At 47.4% G+C, this 16,920-nt stretch overlaps 1 non-coding gene and 1 pseudogene across 1 annotated transcript; one reads left to right on the top strand and one right to left on the bottom strand.

Moving 5' to 3' along the window:
* LOC123442065 overlaps nucleotides 1-16,920 on the top strand; it is a 158,869-nt pseudogene that overhangs the window by 61,778 nt on the left and 80,171 nt on the right.
* Nucleotides 8,372-8,474, bottom strand: LOC123445904. The gene has a single exon (XR_006631257.1). It is a non-coding gene; the product is annotated as a U6 spliceosomal RNA (small nuclear RNA).

The following is a 16,920-nucleotide window of genomic DNA, read 5'->3' as shown; positions in this document are numbered from 1 at the left end:
TTAGCGATATATCTTGCATATAGGAATCCCGATGAAACTTTGGGTCTCCTCAAAGTTGAGGTTTTCCTCTAAGGAATCCAACGAGATCACTAGATTCGTGATAGAGGGTTACTTTGCGGCCCATGGCAGTTTGTGATGGACTAGTTGGAGCACCCCTACAGGGTTTAATCTTTCGGAAAGCCGTGCCCGCGGTTATGTGGCAACATGGAGAATTTGTTAACATACGGTTCTAGACAACTTAAAGTAACTCTAATAAAACTACCAACTGTGTGCGTAACCGTGACTGTCTCCTTCGTAGACCTCTCTTCGATCGGGAACACGGTGGGGTTATGTTTGACGTAAGTAGGTGTTCAGGATCACTTAGTGATCATCTAGTCTTAGACTGCTCGTGTAGACCACCATACCAATTACTCTGATCAACGTAAGTTAGCCACCATATATGCTTAGGTTGCTGCAAACATATACACTAAACCTTCCTCACCTAATAACTTGACTAGATTCGATACCAAGGTCATCCGATTGTTGAGTCCCCATGGCTCACAGTTTACTACCAAACCCCCCAACAGGTACAGGTATGCCCGACACAGGAGATCCTGATGGCACCCAGCTGACGTGGCAGTACGATGAGGAGTGTGACCGACTGTACGTGAACTACCCGAAGGACTAAGGCCGTGGTCGTGATCGTGGGCCAGCATGCGGGATGTCATAGTTCTGTTATTTGTTTATGTTGTCCGTAGCGGGACTAAACTTTGCTCTGAATAATTGTGTGGCTGTAAAATTTATGTTATACAATGTCAGATGGCAAGTGTATGCCCTACTTGTCATTCTTCAGTTATGTAATGTTATGATTATCTCGCTTGTGAAACGTTTAGATGCGCCTCTTTCCCTTTTGGGGCATCGCCCCCAAAATAGGAAAGGGTCGCATCTTAGTCGTTACATCCTAGCCATGTCCAGGGTGCCGATATAAAACGCATGGAACATGGGCATGACGACCGGACGCAAGATCTCCCGAAATTTCTGGAAGAAAACTACTGGGAGACCATCCGGCCCCGGGGCCGAGCAAGCTTTCATAGAAGCAATCGCCCGACCCACTTCCTCAAGGGAGAACGGGAGAGTAAGCTCCGCATTCTCCGCCTCGAAGACCTGGGCAGCAAGCGGCCAGAAGACATTGCAGAGGGAGAAGCCTCCACGCGGCTCAGTCGAGAACAACTCCTTATAAAAAGGAGTAAATATGGGTGGAGATATCATCTGGGCTTTCTAGGAGAACATCCACATCCCAGAGGAAAGGAATGCCACATTTCTGCCTACAGCCATTAGCAATTGCTTGAAAGTAGGCAGTGTTCGCATCCCCCTTAAGGAGACAGTTTTGGCCCCCTCGATGCTGCTAGAACAACTCCTCGCTCTTGTAGATGCCCATGAGCGAGGCCTCGAGGGAGTATCTCCTGAGCCAGTCGTCAGGAGACAGACCTGGCCCGTCCGCCAGGCCATCCAGCACCTTAATCTAATCCAGCAAGGCCCCTTTACGGGACCATAGATCAGCGCCCAGGTTCGCCCCCAGCCCTTCATGGCCTGACGAGCCAACTTAGCACAGTGGTGCCAGACATCCACCGCACAAAACACGCGAGGCGGGGACGAGACCGCCTCAAGCCAGCAGTCGCCAACCAGCTCAAAGAAACTTGGTTGCTCCAGAAAGAATGTCTCAAAGCGGAAGCGACGGGTCCTGGGGGGACTCCTCCCCTGACGAGAAAAGCAGGGGCGTAAGGTCGGAGCCAATCCGAGTGACCGCCTTGAGGGAGCAAAGTGGGGACATCACTTCCCACTGAGCCGACACAAAGACCCAATCCAAAACACTCTGGATGGGGTCCGCCTGCTTATTCGACCACGTGAACCTAGCCCCTACGTGGGCTATCTCACGGAGCACCAGGTCAGCAATGCAGTCGTTGAAGAGACGCATTCGGACCCGATCCACATTAGGAGAGCTTTTATCAGAAGCCCACCTAATGAGGTTGGAGTCGCCAGCCACCACCACCGGAGTGGTGCACCCCTCCACCTTGTTTTTCAACTCGGCGAGGAAGTCAGCAAAGAGGCCATGGTCCGCCGGACCATAGACGATAATAACCTCCCAACTGAGGTGGACTCATCGGTCAGTGACGGACATGCCCACGAAGAATTCCCTACGGTCCATATCCTCAACCGAGAAAGCATCCTCCCTGACTCCGAGCAGGATGCCCCCAGATTGACCCGTAGCAGGCAACCACTTCCACGCAAACTGGTGACGAGATAGCCTCTGGAGCTCATGCATGCTAAAATCCTCGCGAATCGTCTCGTGAAGTCCCACAATGTCAATCTCTTCTTATCGCAAATACTCGATGAGCTGTCGTCGCCGGCCAGCGAGGCCGAAGCCCCTGATGTTCCAACATAGGAGCTTCATTTAATAACCTCAGTGGAGTTCCTAGGCCCCGCAAGCAGGGCCGAGCTAGCCCGCCTGTCAATCGCGGGTCGGGGGAGAGCCTTTGTCGGGCGGCCACATCGCCCCCACACAGAGGGGGCAGCGGGGGCCTCTGGTCCGAGGGAAGCGGACCTGGAGATAGACACACCCACCTTGATATGGTGTTCAGTGTGGATTGAGACGTGTGAGGGACGCCTGCGTAGCACCCTCACCAAGGGGGGAACTGTCAGGGGCGTCCTGATAACCCACAAGTGTAGGAGATCGCAACAGTTTTCGAGGGTAGAGTATTCAACCCAAATTTATTGATTCGCCACAAGGGGAAGCAAAAGAATATTCTCAAGTATTAGCAGCTGAGTTTGTCAGATTCAACCACGCCTGAAAGATTAGTGCCTGCAAGCAAAGTATCAGTCGCAAAGTAGTATGATAGCAACGGTGTCAGAAAAGATCTGTTGACGGCAGACTATTCCTAACTATTGTATCAATGGCGCCAGTAAGTTGCACGTGGATGGGGAACTATTCTTCCCCGGCAACGGTGTCGGAAAAGGATCTTGCAACAAGTAACAACAAAGTAGCAAGGAACAACAGTAGCAGCAGAGTAACAGCAGCAGCAGTAACAGCAGTAGCAGCAAAGTGGCCCAATCCCTTTTTGTAGCAAGGGACAAGCCTGGACAAAGTAATGTAGCAAGGACCGGTAGTAAAAGACTCGTAGGCAGTGGATCGGTGATGGATGAGTAAGACGGATGTGATTCATCATGTAACAGCTATAACACGGAGAGATATGTAACTAGCTCCCGTTCGTCAATCTAATGTAGGCATGTATTCCTTATGTAGTCATACGTGCTTAGGGAAAAGAACTTGCATGACATCTATTGTCCATCCCTCCCATGGCAGCGGGGTCCTAATGGAAACTATGGGATATTAAGGTTCTACTTTTAATAAAGAACCGGACCAACGCATTAACACTTGGTGAATACATGAACTCCTCATACTATGGTCATCTCCGGGAGTGGTTCCGGCTATTGTCACTCCGGGGTTGCCGGGTCATAACACATAGTAGGTGACTACAACTTGCAAGATAGGATCTAAAACACACATATATTGGCGACAACATAATAGGTTCACATATGAAATCATGGCACTCAGGCCCTTGTGACAAGCATTAAGCATTGCAAAGTAGTAGCAACATCAATCTCAGAACATAGTGGATACTAGGGATCAATACCCGTCAAAACTAACTCGATTACATGATCGATCTCATCCAACTCATCGCCGTCGAGCAAGCCTACGATGAGATTACTCACGAACGATGAAGAGCATCATGGAATTGCCGATGGAGGAAGGTTGATGATGACGATGGCGACGATTTCCCCTCTCCGGAGCCCAGAACAGACTCATAATCTGCCGTCCAGATGAAGAACAGGGGGTGGCGGCGCCTCCGTATCGTAAAACACGATGAATCCTTCTCTCTGATTTTTTTTCCGAGCGAAACGGAATATATAGAGCTGAGTTTGGGGGCGGTGGTGCCTCGTGGGCCCCACAAGCCCTCACGGCACGGCCAGGGGGGTGGCCGCGGCCCAGGGGCTTGAGGCCCACTGGCACGCCCCCCTCCGGTGGATCTTTGTGCAGGTATTTTTCTTTTATTCGAGAAAAATTCTCCCTAAATTTACAGGACATTCCGAGAACTTTTATTTCTGCACAAAAACAACACCATGGCAATTCTGCTGAAAACAGCGTCAGTCCGGGTTAGTTCCATTCAAATCATGCAAATTAGAGTCCAAAACAAGGGCAAAAGAGTTCGGAAAAGTAGATACGACGGAGACGTATCAACTCCCCCAAGCTTAAAGCCTTGCTTATCCTCAAGCAATTCAGTTGACAAACTGAAAGAGACAAAAGAAAAACTTTGGCGAACTCTGTTTGATCTTGTTGTTGCAACTATGTCTAACTCATATCCAGAGTTTCAGCAAGATCACAAGCAAACCACATAAGCAAATGACATCTAGGTCTCACGGTAAACTCATAACAATGGCATAATCAACTAGTGAGCAAATAATAGTAAGCCTCAAATGTCAACACTTCAATCAAAACAACATGAAGCAGTGCGAATAGATGGTATCTCGCTAGCTCTTTCTGAGACCGCAAAATATAAATGCAGAGCACCTTCAAAGACCAAGGGCTGGATAAATATTGTAATTCAAGGCAATGAAGATCCAGTCACAGTCATACTCAACACAGTTAAAAGCAAAGCATAAAAATGACAGAGGTGCTCTCTAATTGGTGCTTTTGTAAGAGGAGGATGACTCAACAGGAACATAAATAGACATGCCCTTCGTAGAGGGAAGCATTGATTTGCAGAGGTGCCAGAGCTCAAACTTTGAAAGCAGAGATAATAACTTTGGGTGGCATGCTTTCATTGTCAACGCAATGACTAAGAGTTCTCAACATCTTCCATGCTACACATGCTATAGGTGATTCCCAAACAGAAAAGTAAAGTTTTGACTCCCCCACCACCAATCAATCACACTCCACGGCTAGCCGAATCCTCGGGTACCGTCCATACCAACATCAATCCTGGGGGAGTTTTCTTTGCAATTATCTTTTCAGTTTGAGCATGGAACTGGGAATTCCATTTACCGGCCCCTTTCTCGTGAATGATAGTGAATAAACACATATCGAGGATAACACGCCTAGCATGGAAGATACCAATAGCCCCCTGTCACCACATGAGCGGTTCGGGCACGCAAAACAGATTATTTCTTGAAGATTTAGATAGTGGCACATGCAAATTTACTTGGAACGGCAGGTAGATACCGCACATAGGTAGGTATGGTGGACTCATATGGAACAACTTTGGGTTTATGGAAGTGGATGCACAAGCAGTATTCCCGCTTAGTACAAGTGAAGGCCAGCAAAAGACTAGGAAGCGACCAACTAGAGAGCGACAACAGTCATCAAAATGCATTGAGATTAACTAACATTGAGTGCAAGCATGAGTAGGACATAAATCACCATGAACATGAATATCATAGAGGCTATGTTGATTTTGTTTCAACTACATGCGTAAACATGCGCCAAGTCAAGCCACTTGAATCATTTAAAGGAGGATACCATCCTATCATACTATGTCATAACCATCTCAACATTTATGTTGGCAACCAAGGCAAACCATTATAAGCTCCTAGCTAAGTAAGCATGGCATAAGCAACTATGATCTCTAAGTCGTCATTGCAAACATGTTTCTCTCACAACAAAGCTGAATCGGGCATGATGAGCTAGTCATATTTACAAAAACAAAATAGATCAAGTTCATACCAGCTTTTCCAGGCTCAGTCACTTCATCATATATCGTCATTATTGCCTTTCACTTGCACGACCGAACGATGTGAACAATAATAAGCGTGCTCGTGCATTGGACTAAAGCTGAATCTGCAGGCAAACACAAAGGAGAAGACAAAGTAGTATGGCTCTTTGAAAGCTAAACAGGTATGCATGCAAGAGCCACTAAACATTGTAACCATTATCTTCTACCTTGACCCAAAGAAAAAAAACTATCTACACGGGAAAGCTCCCAACAAGCAAAAGAAGAAAAAGAAAATCTTTTTGGGTTTTCTCAAACTAGACAGACACACGGAAAGAAAATGAGAAAAATAAAATAAACTAGCATGGATGATACACTGGCAAAGTGTGAACACCGGCTAACAAAGTGAAAGCATAAGCAAGAATGTAAAGTCGGTGAGAACACGTACTCCCCCAAGCTTAGGCTTTTGGCCTAAGTTGGTCTACTCCCAAGGAGGGAAATAACCAGCTTCGGGGTACTCCGGAGTGGACTGAGGATGCCACTGCTGTGTCAGCTCCTCTGGCTCCCACTGATAAACTGGCGGCTGGTACTCGACTGGTGGCTCGGGCACATTGTTTGAAATGGCAAGATGCACCTATGTTTCTAATTTGGGCACATTATAATAAAGTATGCAATGAATGTGATCATCGCCTTAGTCATTTCAGAGTATATTTTTACATCACAAAAAGTGCAATTAGTATGGCCTCAAATGAAAAAGTTATTAACATGAAAATTATCCGTATCATCAAAATGAACAACTTTCATTTTTGGACCATCTTCATCCCAGGTAGTATGCAACCTATACAACCTATACCCCTTTTGCCGAGTGTGACACTCGGTAAAGACCCCCTTTTGCCGACTACGTCATTCGGCAAAGCCTTGTCTGCCGAGTTTTGTTGTTTTACCGAGAGTTTTCTCCCTGATACTCGGTAAATTACATGTTTGTTGAGTTCTTCTTTTTTGCTCAGTGTTTCTCTCGGCGTATATGAGTTTGCCGAGTGTACGTGGATTGGCTCTCGACAACGATCCTGGCACTCGGCGTATAGTAAAATTCCAGTAGTGATGATGATGATGATATGGTTTGGTCCAACACCGCCGTGCTTGAAGCAACTAGCAGCATATTGAAAAGAAGGGTTAAAAGTCTATGTTGCAATAACTAACTTTCATCGCAGCTGCTCCCTCGACATATAGTGAGTTTACAACTGCTTTGGCTGAAGCCGCAGCACAAACAAACAAGGCATATATCTCACGAATGTTGGTTGATTACATATCTCTATCTCTAACAGTGTTCCTCAAATCCCTCAAGTTGTCTAATTAAGTAATTATTGATGGCTTAGTGAATCCATCTGCAACTTGGTCTCTTGTAGGGATGAATCTGATGACAAGAAGTTGCATGCAACTGACATACGTTATCGATGGAATAGGAAATATCTGGATGTGTTAATGTAATGTTCCAACTACACTTTTATTGTGAAGAATCATTTGGTCCTAACAACTCTCCATCTTCCATAAAGTAGTGAAATTCTCCGGGATACAAAATTATAATTTGGGGATTGCAGCGTGTTTGAACTCCAAGATCCTACATGTTTGCATTCAGTTGTTAGGTGCGAGGTTGGGAGAGCCTATCTCGCTCGCCATCCCCTCGACCTCGCCGCAAAGTTATAATATGGGACATTTTGGAGGAATCAAATCAGGTTGTTCGTTAGTTAACTGTCTCTGATTTGCTTGTGAGGGTGCGTGAGAGATTGTCAAAATCAATAATGGTAGTTTCTCTAACTTTAGAAATCACTCATCGGTCACTCAGTAATAAGGTTCTCCTTAGTATCAAAAACGTTTTTATATTATAAGACGGAGGGAGTAAAAACAAATATTATGTGTGTAAATCAAAATTAGAAGCTTTCATTTTTTTATAGGGGAAGAACATTCATCTTCAGTCAATTAAGTGTACATAGATCCAAACCACGAGCTTTCGCCAAGTGTGTAGATACGGTCAAATACCCCCACATGCCACTGACCCATATATGAACGAGGCGTTCTCAACCAATTATGTGCCTTCTTCTGATAGTTGTGGTTTGAATGTGTACAAGTCCGGATGCATGTATAAGCGAAAATTATTTAGAGATGGGCTGGTAATCTCTTGTGTTGGTGGTTATTTGTGCATGTATCAAAATTTTATCTTCGTCGCTATGATTTTATACTGCATCTTTGCGATTCTACCTTCTGCAAAATGAGTACAGGAAGTTTTGTATTGCAAATTTCATTTTATGTCCAACGTACAAGTGAATGTCCAAGAAGACTGCATCTTCAAAAGAAAAGGGGGCCAGTTCATAAGTGGAGCTGCAACACCAATAGAACTTGTGTTAAAAAAAACAGCAATAGGACTTCGTTGTAAAAAAACAGGGGTTAGAACGGAAGTAGGGGTCTATTTGTGACAATAATGACAATCTGTAGCTGAAAAGGTGAAAAGGCATGGTATATAAACCGGAAAAGGACCTATTTGCAAGCGCTGACAAAGAAGCGAGGGCGTGGAAGTAAGGTACCAAGGCCATATGCGTAAGATGGAAAAGGGCCCGCGCGCGAAATGTCGAAAAAATTTGGACCATTTCTCGATTTGTGCGTGTCATCCTTGCGCAGGGGCCATGCTAATCTTCTCTGTATCGTTCCAATTTTATCGGATGTCCCCGAAGGGACGAGTCTAGACGTCGCGACCAGTCTTATAAGCTGGATGAGACTCCCCTCGGTAGCCGAGGTGGTACTAAACACATCAGCGGGTCTGCTGCCCATCCGCCTGGCCGGTCCCCCAGCAGCTGCCTCGCGTGGGCTGCATCCCCTTCCGCGGCCCGGATTCGGTGGACGGCCCAGCTAGTTTCTCCTCGACCCAAACTCGATGCCGGCCTCTTCGTTCATTTTATTTCTCCCCGTTCCGTTCATCGGAGAGGCAGGATCCAAGCAGCTGTATGTCTGCCCGGGTGATCGCCCCGGCGGTATCCAGATTTCGGAGGAGACCAGCACCTCCCGAGACATCGCAAAACCTCTCTGGCGACGGCGAACTCGATTCTCCCAAGCCTTTTGTTTTCGCTCCACAATCTGAGATTTACCATTGACAAATACATCGGCTGGATCAGAAACTCCGTTGAACTGGATTCCAAAAGGTGAAGCTGATTTCAGTAGTCATCGAGCAGTGTAGCGTCAGGTGACGAGGCACCTTTTCACCGTCTGCGCATCTGAAGGGATAGATATCTGAGTCCAGAATGTTTGTTCTATTTGAGCAGAAGCGAGCTGACCTTCTTGTTCTGAAAATAACATAATTGCGTCTTTCTACAGAAAAGTATGCAACTTGTATCTTTTTTTGCTGAAAATAACAAAATCGCACCTGTGCTTAAGCTTATCAGGAATTCAACTATTATTTGTTTCCATATTGAATGTAGGAGGACAATCAAGTTGCCCGATGAAGTTTTGCTCAACATTGTCGAGCGACTTGGTATCGCTACCGCCGCAAGAACCAGCGTCCTCTCCAACGTTGGATGCACACCCCTCTATGCTCTCAAAGATTGCCGTAACGATTGATTCTTTTGAGCGCAAGCACGAAGGGAGAAAAATAACCGATGATGCACTAATCGAATCGGGATATACGCCGAGTGCCACTCACACTCGGTAAAGGGCCAATAACCACCGGCAAAGCCTTTGCCGAATGGTGCATTCGACAAAGGGCACCCGGCATACTCCTCTCAAACAAACAGGAATTTGCCGGGAGTCAGGACACAGACACTCGATAAAGAGTTTGTCGAGAGCCAAACAGTGACTCTCTCGGCAAAATAAAGTAGCCAACGGACGATAGAAGGGGACGACGGTTTCCACGTGACGTAACTTTGCTGAGAGGGACCCTCAGCAAATACGGCCAATAAGAAAGAGCCACGTGTCCAGCTCATGACATGTGGGTCCCGAAGAATAGGCTGAGTCACGAGATGGCTTTCCCGAGTGGTACGCTTGGTAAAGATGTTGAGTAGAATTGAAAAAAAAAACGCCGCCATCAACGGCGACGATGATTCATGCCCGCAAGTTACAGCGGCCCCAGCTCGCGAGCCCTTCGCCAGCCGCCAACTCATTCAAGCCGCTGCATTGCGCCGCGCCACCATGTCATGGCCGGAGCTTGCAACGGTCCTCCTCGTGCTCCTACTCCCGTTGTTCGTCCTCTCTCGAAACAGGCTTTCGACCCGCTTTATAGATAAAACAAATATTCCAGCATCCAAACAACCACAACCCAACATAGTGAAGAAAAAGAAAATTGCTGGGGCTACAACAAAGTCACGCCCAAGTGAAAGGAGAGGAAACATAAAAGGCCACGATAGGGGCAAGCTAAGAAGCGGGCGAACAGGCGGAGAGCCGTCGGGCGGACGTCAGCAGCGTGTCCAAATAAAGCTGAAGCCGGTCACGGTCTCGGGGCCTAACGAGCGGATGCCAGAGCTGCAAGAAGGCAAGAAATTTGAAGAACGAGTCAGAGGCACGCCGATGGAACACATGCTCAATCACCATTTTACTGCGAGTAGTCCAAAAAGTCCACATCATAGCTGCGAAGACAAGCCAGAACAATCGGCGCTTACGGCCAACCTAAGTGGTCCTTACCTGCAGAAACTCTGCAAGTTCATGAGACTCCCACTCCGGTCCCAGAGCCTCACGCACAAAGCACCAAAGTGCATGCGCTGCTACGCAAGAGAACAAAATGTGCGTTCCCATTTTCGGTACGCGGCACACGGGAAAGAGGTCCGTTGCCCAGACCATGGCGTTTCGACACCTCGGTCCCCGAAGGCAAACGGTCTCGAAAAAGCTGCCAAACGAAAATCTTGATCTTCAGGGGCATCGGGGCCTTTAAAAGTGGGGATAGCCACGGAAGAACCGGCAACCGGTAGAGCGCCTGATAAGCCGAACTAACGGAGAATTCTCCCGAAGGAGAGAGACTCCAAGAAACAGTGTCAGTGTCAGAAGAGACCGGAAGAGGGACTACTTCCTTCAAGACATTCCATTTCTGTACCTCGGCTGGTCCGAAGGAGCGGCGGAACGCAAAATGCCATCCGTCCTCCAAAACATCCGCAGATACATGGACAGCCGGGTCGTCACAAATATCAAAGAGCCTCGGAAACCGCAAGCGCAGAGGCTCTCCAGCAAGCCAGGGTGTAACAGCCCAGATGTAATCATTTCCATTTTTGGATCCTTTCCTATCTTGTGGAACCTTGTTTTGGATGCTATTAAGTTTATCATTTCATGTGGCTCATTTCATGTCATCATTTTTGCATCATGGCATCCTCATCAAATGCATTGCCTTCATTCTCGTGTTGCTAGTTGATCCATGATGTTGGTGATAGCTTGCCTTGAATGGTGTGGAGTGAGGTGATGTTTTCAAACAAAGTTTGCCTACTATGCTTTTCACAACAATGCAAAGCCCTTCCCCCTTTTGTTATTTTGAACTTGCTTGTTAAACCTTGTTATAACCTGTTTTAAAAATGTTATACTTTCAGAGAATTAACTTGTGGTTGAGGGGGTGATTAACTTGTTGTTTTTAAGCTATAAGTCATTTGTGGTTTTATAAAAACAGCATGGCAAATCCCTGTTTTTAGGTATAATTTAATTGGTCTAAAAATCAGGTTTGCATTTTATTTAAATAGGGCATAAATCCCTCATGCCCTAGGTGTTTTTATTTTATTTTCAAAAACCCTGAGTTGGCTCTGGGTATTTTGTATGCTGTTTTGGTTATTTGAAAAACAAAACCCCCTTTTCTTTTCCAGAGAAGCCCAGGTGGCCGGCCTACCCCTCCTCACCTCGGCCTCGCCTCTCCCCTTCCCTAGCGCAGCCCGCTCGGCGTCGCTCCTCTACCTCCTGACGCCGTCCCCCCCTCTCGGCTGCTTTCCGTCAGAGAGAGAGAGAGATGTGAGAGAGAGAGGCCGATGACGTGGCTTCACGGACGTCGAGGCCATCCCCTCGTCGCCTATTTATTCCCCTCGACGTGCGGGCCTCGTTTAGGGTTCCTCTCCCCGCCGCCACCTCCTTTCTCCCTCTTTCTTCCCCTCTGCAGGTAAGCTTCAGAGAGAGAGAGAGAGAGAGAGAAGTTCAGAGAGAGAGCCGCGCCTCGCCGTCGTCCCTCCCCTCGTTGTCGGTGCGTCCCCGTAAAGTCTGAGGCGTCTGCAAGGATGGGGGATCTTCCCCCGTTCCATTTCCGTCGCTAGCGGGGCCGCTCCCCCTCTCTGGCGTCTCCTCCACGTCGACGTCGACGGAGCAGAGCAGCGGGTCGTCGCAGGTGCCTCTCCCCTACTTCCTCTTCTCGGTAGCGAGCTCGTTTCCGAGAACCCGTGGATGAGCACCTCCTCCTCCCCTTCTTTTCCCATGCAGCAGCCCCCTCTGTCGTCGGAATTGCACCGGCGTTGATGCCCTGCGTGTCCGGTTGCACCGCCGTCGTAGAGCTCCTCCGCATGGATTAGCCACGGGAATGGAGTCCCCATAGAATTCACGTCCCTCGCCGTAGCCGCCGTTCCGAGTAGTTCGCCGAATGCTCACCGGTGCGTCTCCCCTGTTCCGGCCGTCGTGGTAGTGAGTAGTCGCAGAGGGGCTACTCAAGAGGAGACGTGCCCCTCCTTGTTAAGTTCCTTCCCCATAGCACAGTGGCAACCGAGCCTTGGCGCTGCAGTGCATCATGGGTTCGATCCCACGCGGGTGCCCTTTTCTTTTTCTTTGTTTTCGCTAGTAGCAGGGCAGCGCTAGAGAGGGCTTAGCCTGCTTATGCCTGATGACCCACAAGTATAGGGGATCAATCGTAGTCCTTTCGATAAGTAAGATTGTCGAACCCAACGAGGAGCAGAAGGATCTGACAAGTGGTTTTCAGCAAGGAAATATCTGCAAGCACTGAAATTATCGGTAACAAGTGATTGTATGGTGAGGTGATTCGTAGCAAGGAACAAGTAACAAAAGTAGCAACGGTGCAGAAAAGTGGCCCAATCCCTTTTGTAGCAAGGGACAAGCCTGGACAAAGTCTTATAGGAGGAAAAACGCTCCCGAGGACACATGGGAATTTCTGTCATGCTAGTTTCATCATGTTCATATGATTCACGTTCGTTACTTTGATAGTTTGATATGTGGGTGGACCGGCGCTTGGGTACTGCCCTTACTTGGACAAGCATCCCACTTATGATTAACCCCTCTCGCAAGCATATGCAACTACGAAAGAAGAATTAAGACAAAGTCTAACCATAGCATTAAACTAGTGGATCCAAATCAGCCCCTTACGAAGCAACGCATAAACTAGGGTTTAAGCTTCTATCACTCTAGCAGCCCATCATCTACTTACTACTTCCCAATGCCTTCCTATAGGACCAAATAATGGTGAAGTGTTATGTAGTCGACGTTCACATAACACCACTAGAGGAAAAACAACATACAACACATCAAAATATCGAACGAATACCAAATTCACATGACTACTATTAGCATGACTTATCCCATGTCCTCAGGAACAAAAGTAACTACTCACAAAGAATAATCATATTCATGACCAGAGAGGTAATGAGTAGCATCAAGGATCAGAACATAAACTCTTCCACCAAATAATCCAACAAGCATCAACTACAAGGAGTAATTAACACTACTAGCAACCTTACAAGTACCAATCGGAGTCGTGAGTCGGAGATTGGTTACAAGTGATGAACTAGGGTTTGGAGATGAGATGGTGCTGATGAAGGTGTTGATGGTGACGAGTCCCCTCCGATGAGAGGAGTGTTGGTGATGACGATGGTGACGATTTCCCCCTCCGGGAGGGAAGTTTTCCCCGCAGGATCGTACTGCTGGAGCTCTAGATTGGTTCTGCTCAAGTTCTGCCTCGTGGCGGCGGCGAATCCACGAAAAAGCTCCTCTCTGATTTTTTTCCGGATGAAACCCTTCATATAGCAAAAGATGAGCGCCGGAGGGGCAACTGGGGGCCCACAAGCCCTCCAGCCCCGGCTAGGGGGGTAGGCCGGGCCTGGCAGGCTTGTGGCCTCCAGGTGGCGCCCCTCTGGTACCTCTTTCGCCCAGTATTTTTTATATATTCCCAAAAAATTCCACGTTGATTTTCACGGATTTTGGAGTTGCGCAGAATAGGCATCTCAAACTTGCTCCTTTTTCAGGCCTGAATTCCAGCTGCCGGCATTCTTCCTCTTCATGTAAACCTTGCAAAATAAGAGATAAAATGCATAAGTATTGTACCGTGAAGTGAAATAACATCCCAAAAAGCAATAAATATCAACATGAAAGCATGATGCAAAATGGACGTATCAACTCCCCCAAGCTTAGACCTTGCTTGTCCTCAAGTGAAAGCCTAGCTCAATAAACATGACCACATGTTTAGGGAGAGAGGTGTCGACAAAACAAGATACGAACATGCAGGCATCATGATCAAGATTCAGAACAACAATACCAACATATAATCTCTCATGCTAAATTGACAAATTCTTCACAAAGTAAAGCATGAATCAAGAACCTTACCGAGAATCAACAACCAATGGCCTTTAGTCATTGAAGCAATTGCAATTTATCACAACATCAAAAAGATTCAAATAAGAGCTTGTAAAGCAAATCCACATACTCAATTACCTTTTCGTTCTCTACAATTGCTACTACTCACTCGGTACTCATGAGATCAAAGTTTCAGCTGGACACAGAGAAAGATAGGGGCTTATAGTTTTGCCTCCCAACTGCTTACCTCAAGGGTAATGTCAACAATAATAATTCATGAATACTTACCTCCAAGTTGACATATGAATATAGATCTTTCCCTAGCATGTGACGTTAGCCAAGATAAAGGCGAAAAAAGAAATTCGTGAAGATCACCATGACTCTTTCAAGGGCAAAAAGTAAAGGTACAAGATAGGCTCTTCGCAGAGGGAAGCAGAGGTTGTCATGCGCTTTTGAGGTTTGGATGCATGTCCTCTTAGTGCGGAGGAATGTCACTTTATATTGCCTCTTGTGATAAAGAACTTTATTGTGTAGTCTGTCGCTTTTCTGTCTTCCTCATCACACGTTCATAGAAAGCTTATTTTCCACACACTAATAGATCATACATATTAGGGAGCAATTTTTATTGCTTGCACCGATGACAACTTACTTGAGGGATCTTATTCAATCCATAGGTAGGTATGATGGACTCTCATGGTAAAACTGGGTTGAAGGTTTGTGGATGCACAAGTGATACGTCTCCGTCGTATCTACTTTTCCGAACTCTTTTGCCCTTGTTTTGGACTCTAATTTGCATGATTTGAATGGAACTAACCCGGACTGACGTTGTTTTCAGCAGAATTGCCATGGTGTTGTTTTTGTGCAGAAATAAAAGTTCTCGGAATGTCCTGAAAATTTACGGAGAATTTTTCTGGAATTAATGAAAAATACCTGCGCAAAGATCCACCAGAGGAAGTGAGCCAGTGGGTCACAAGCCCAGGGGTCGCGACCACCCCCGTGGCCGCGCTGTGAGGGCTTGTGGGGCCCACGAGGCTCCACCGCCTCCAAACTAAGCTCTCTATATACCGTTTCGCCCGGAAAAAAAATCAGAGAGAAGGATTCATCGCGTTTTACGATACGGAGGCGCCGCCACCTCCTGTTCTTCATCTGGAGGGCAGATCTGGATTCCGTTCTGGGCTCCGGGGAGGGAAAATCGTTGCCATCGTCATCATCAACCTTCCTCCATCGCCAATTCCATGACGCTCTTCACTGTTCGTGAGTAATCTCATCGTAGGCTTGCTGGACGGTGATGAGTTGGATGAGATCTATCATGTAATCGAGTTAGTTTTGACGGCGATTGATCCCTAGTATCCACTATGTTCTAAGATTGATGTTGCTACTACTTTGCCATGCTTAATGCTTGTCACTAGGGCCTGAGTGCCATGATTCAAGATCTGAACCTATTATGTTGTCGCCAATATATATGTGTTTTAGATCCTATCTTGCAAGTTGTAGTCACCTACTATGTGTTATGACCCGGCAACCCCGGAGTGACAATAGCCGGAACCACTCCCGGAGATGACCATAGTATGAGGAGTTCATGTATTCACCAAGTGTTAATGCGTTGGTCCGGTTCTTTATTAAAAGGAGAACCTTATCTTGGGGAACGTCGCATGGGAAACAAAAATTTTCCTACGCGCACGAAGACCTATCATGGTGATGTCCATCTACGAGAGGGGATGAGTGATCTACGTACCCTTGTAGATCGTACAGCAGAAGCGTTAGTGAACGCGGTTGATGTAGTGGAACGTCCTCACGTCCCTCGATCCGCCCCGCGAACAATCCCGCGATCAGTCCCACGATCTAGTACCGAACGGACGGCACCTCCGCGTTCAGCACACGTACAGCTCGACGATGATCTCGGCCTTCTTGATCCAGCAAGAGAGATGGAGAGGTAGAAGAGTTCTCCGGCAGCGTGACAGCGCTCCGGAGGTTGGTGATGACCTTGTCTTAGCAGGGCTCCGCCCGAGCTCCGCAGAAACGCGATCTAGAGGAAAAACCGTGGAGGTATGTGGTCGGGCTGCCGTGGAAAAGTCATCTCAAATCAGCCCTAAAACCTCCGTATATATAGGTGGGAGGGAGGGGACCTTGCCTTGGGGCTCAAGGAGCCCCAAGGGGGTCGGCCGAGTCCAAGGGGGAAGGCTCCCCCCAAACCGAGTTGGACTTGGTTTGGTGGGTGGGAGTCCTTCCTTCCCTTCCCACCTCCTCTTTTTTTTCTCTTTGATTTTCTTTCCTAGGCGCATAGGGCCCTTTTGGGCTGTCCCACCAGCCCACTAAGGGCTGGTGTGCCACCCTCAAGGCCTATGGGCTTCCCCGGGGTGGGTTCCCCCCCCGGTGAACTCCCGGAACCCATTCGTCATTCCCGGTACATTCCCGGTAACTCCGAAAACCTTCCGGTAATCAAATGAGGTCATCCAATATATCAATCTTCATTTCCGGACCATTCCGGAAACCCTCGTGACGTCCGTGGTCTCATCCGGGACTCCGAACAACATTCGGTAACCAACCATATAACTCAAATGCGCATAAAACAACGTCGAACCTTAAGTGTGCAGACCCTGCGGGTTCGAGAACTATGTAGACATGACCCGAGAGACTCCTCGGTCAATATCCAACAACGGGA

The sequence above is a fragment of the Hordeum vulgare genome, chromosome 3H (genome assembly GCF_904849725.1).
Source record: "Hordeum vulgare subsp. vulgare chromosome 3H, MorexV3_pseudomolecules_assembly, whole genome shotgun sequence".
Taxonomy (NCBI): Eukaryota; Viridiplantae; Streptophyta; class Magnoliopsida; order Poales; family Poaceae; genus Hordeum; species Hordeum vulgare.
Note: the sequence above shows the minus strand (reverse complement) of the source record. Positions and strands in the feature narration are given on the sequence as shown.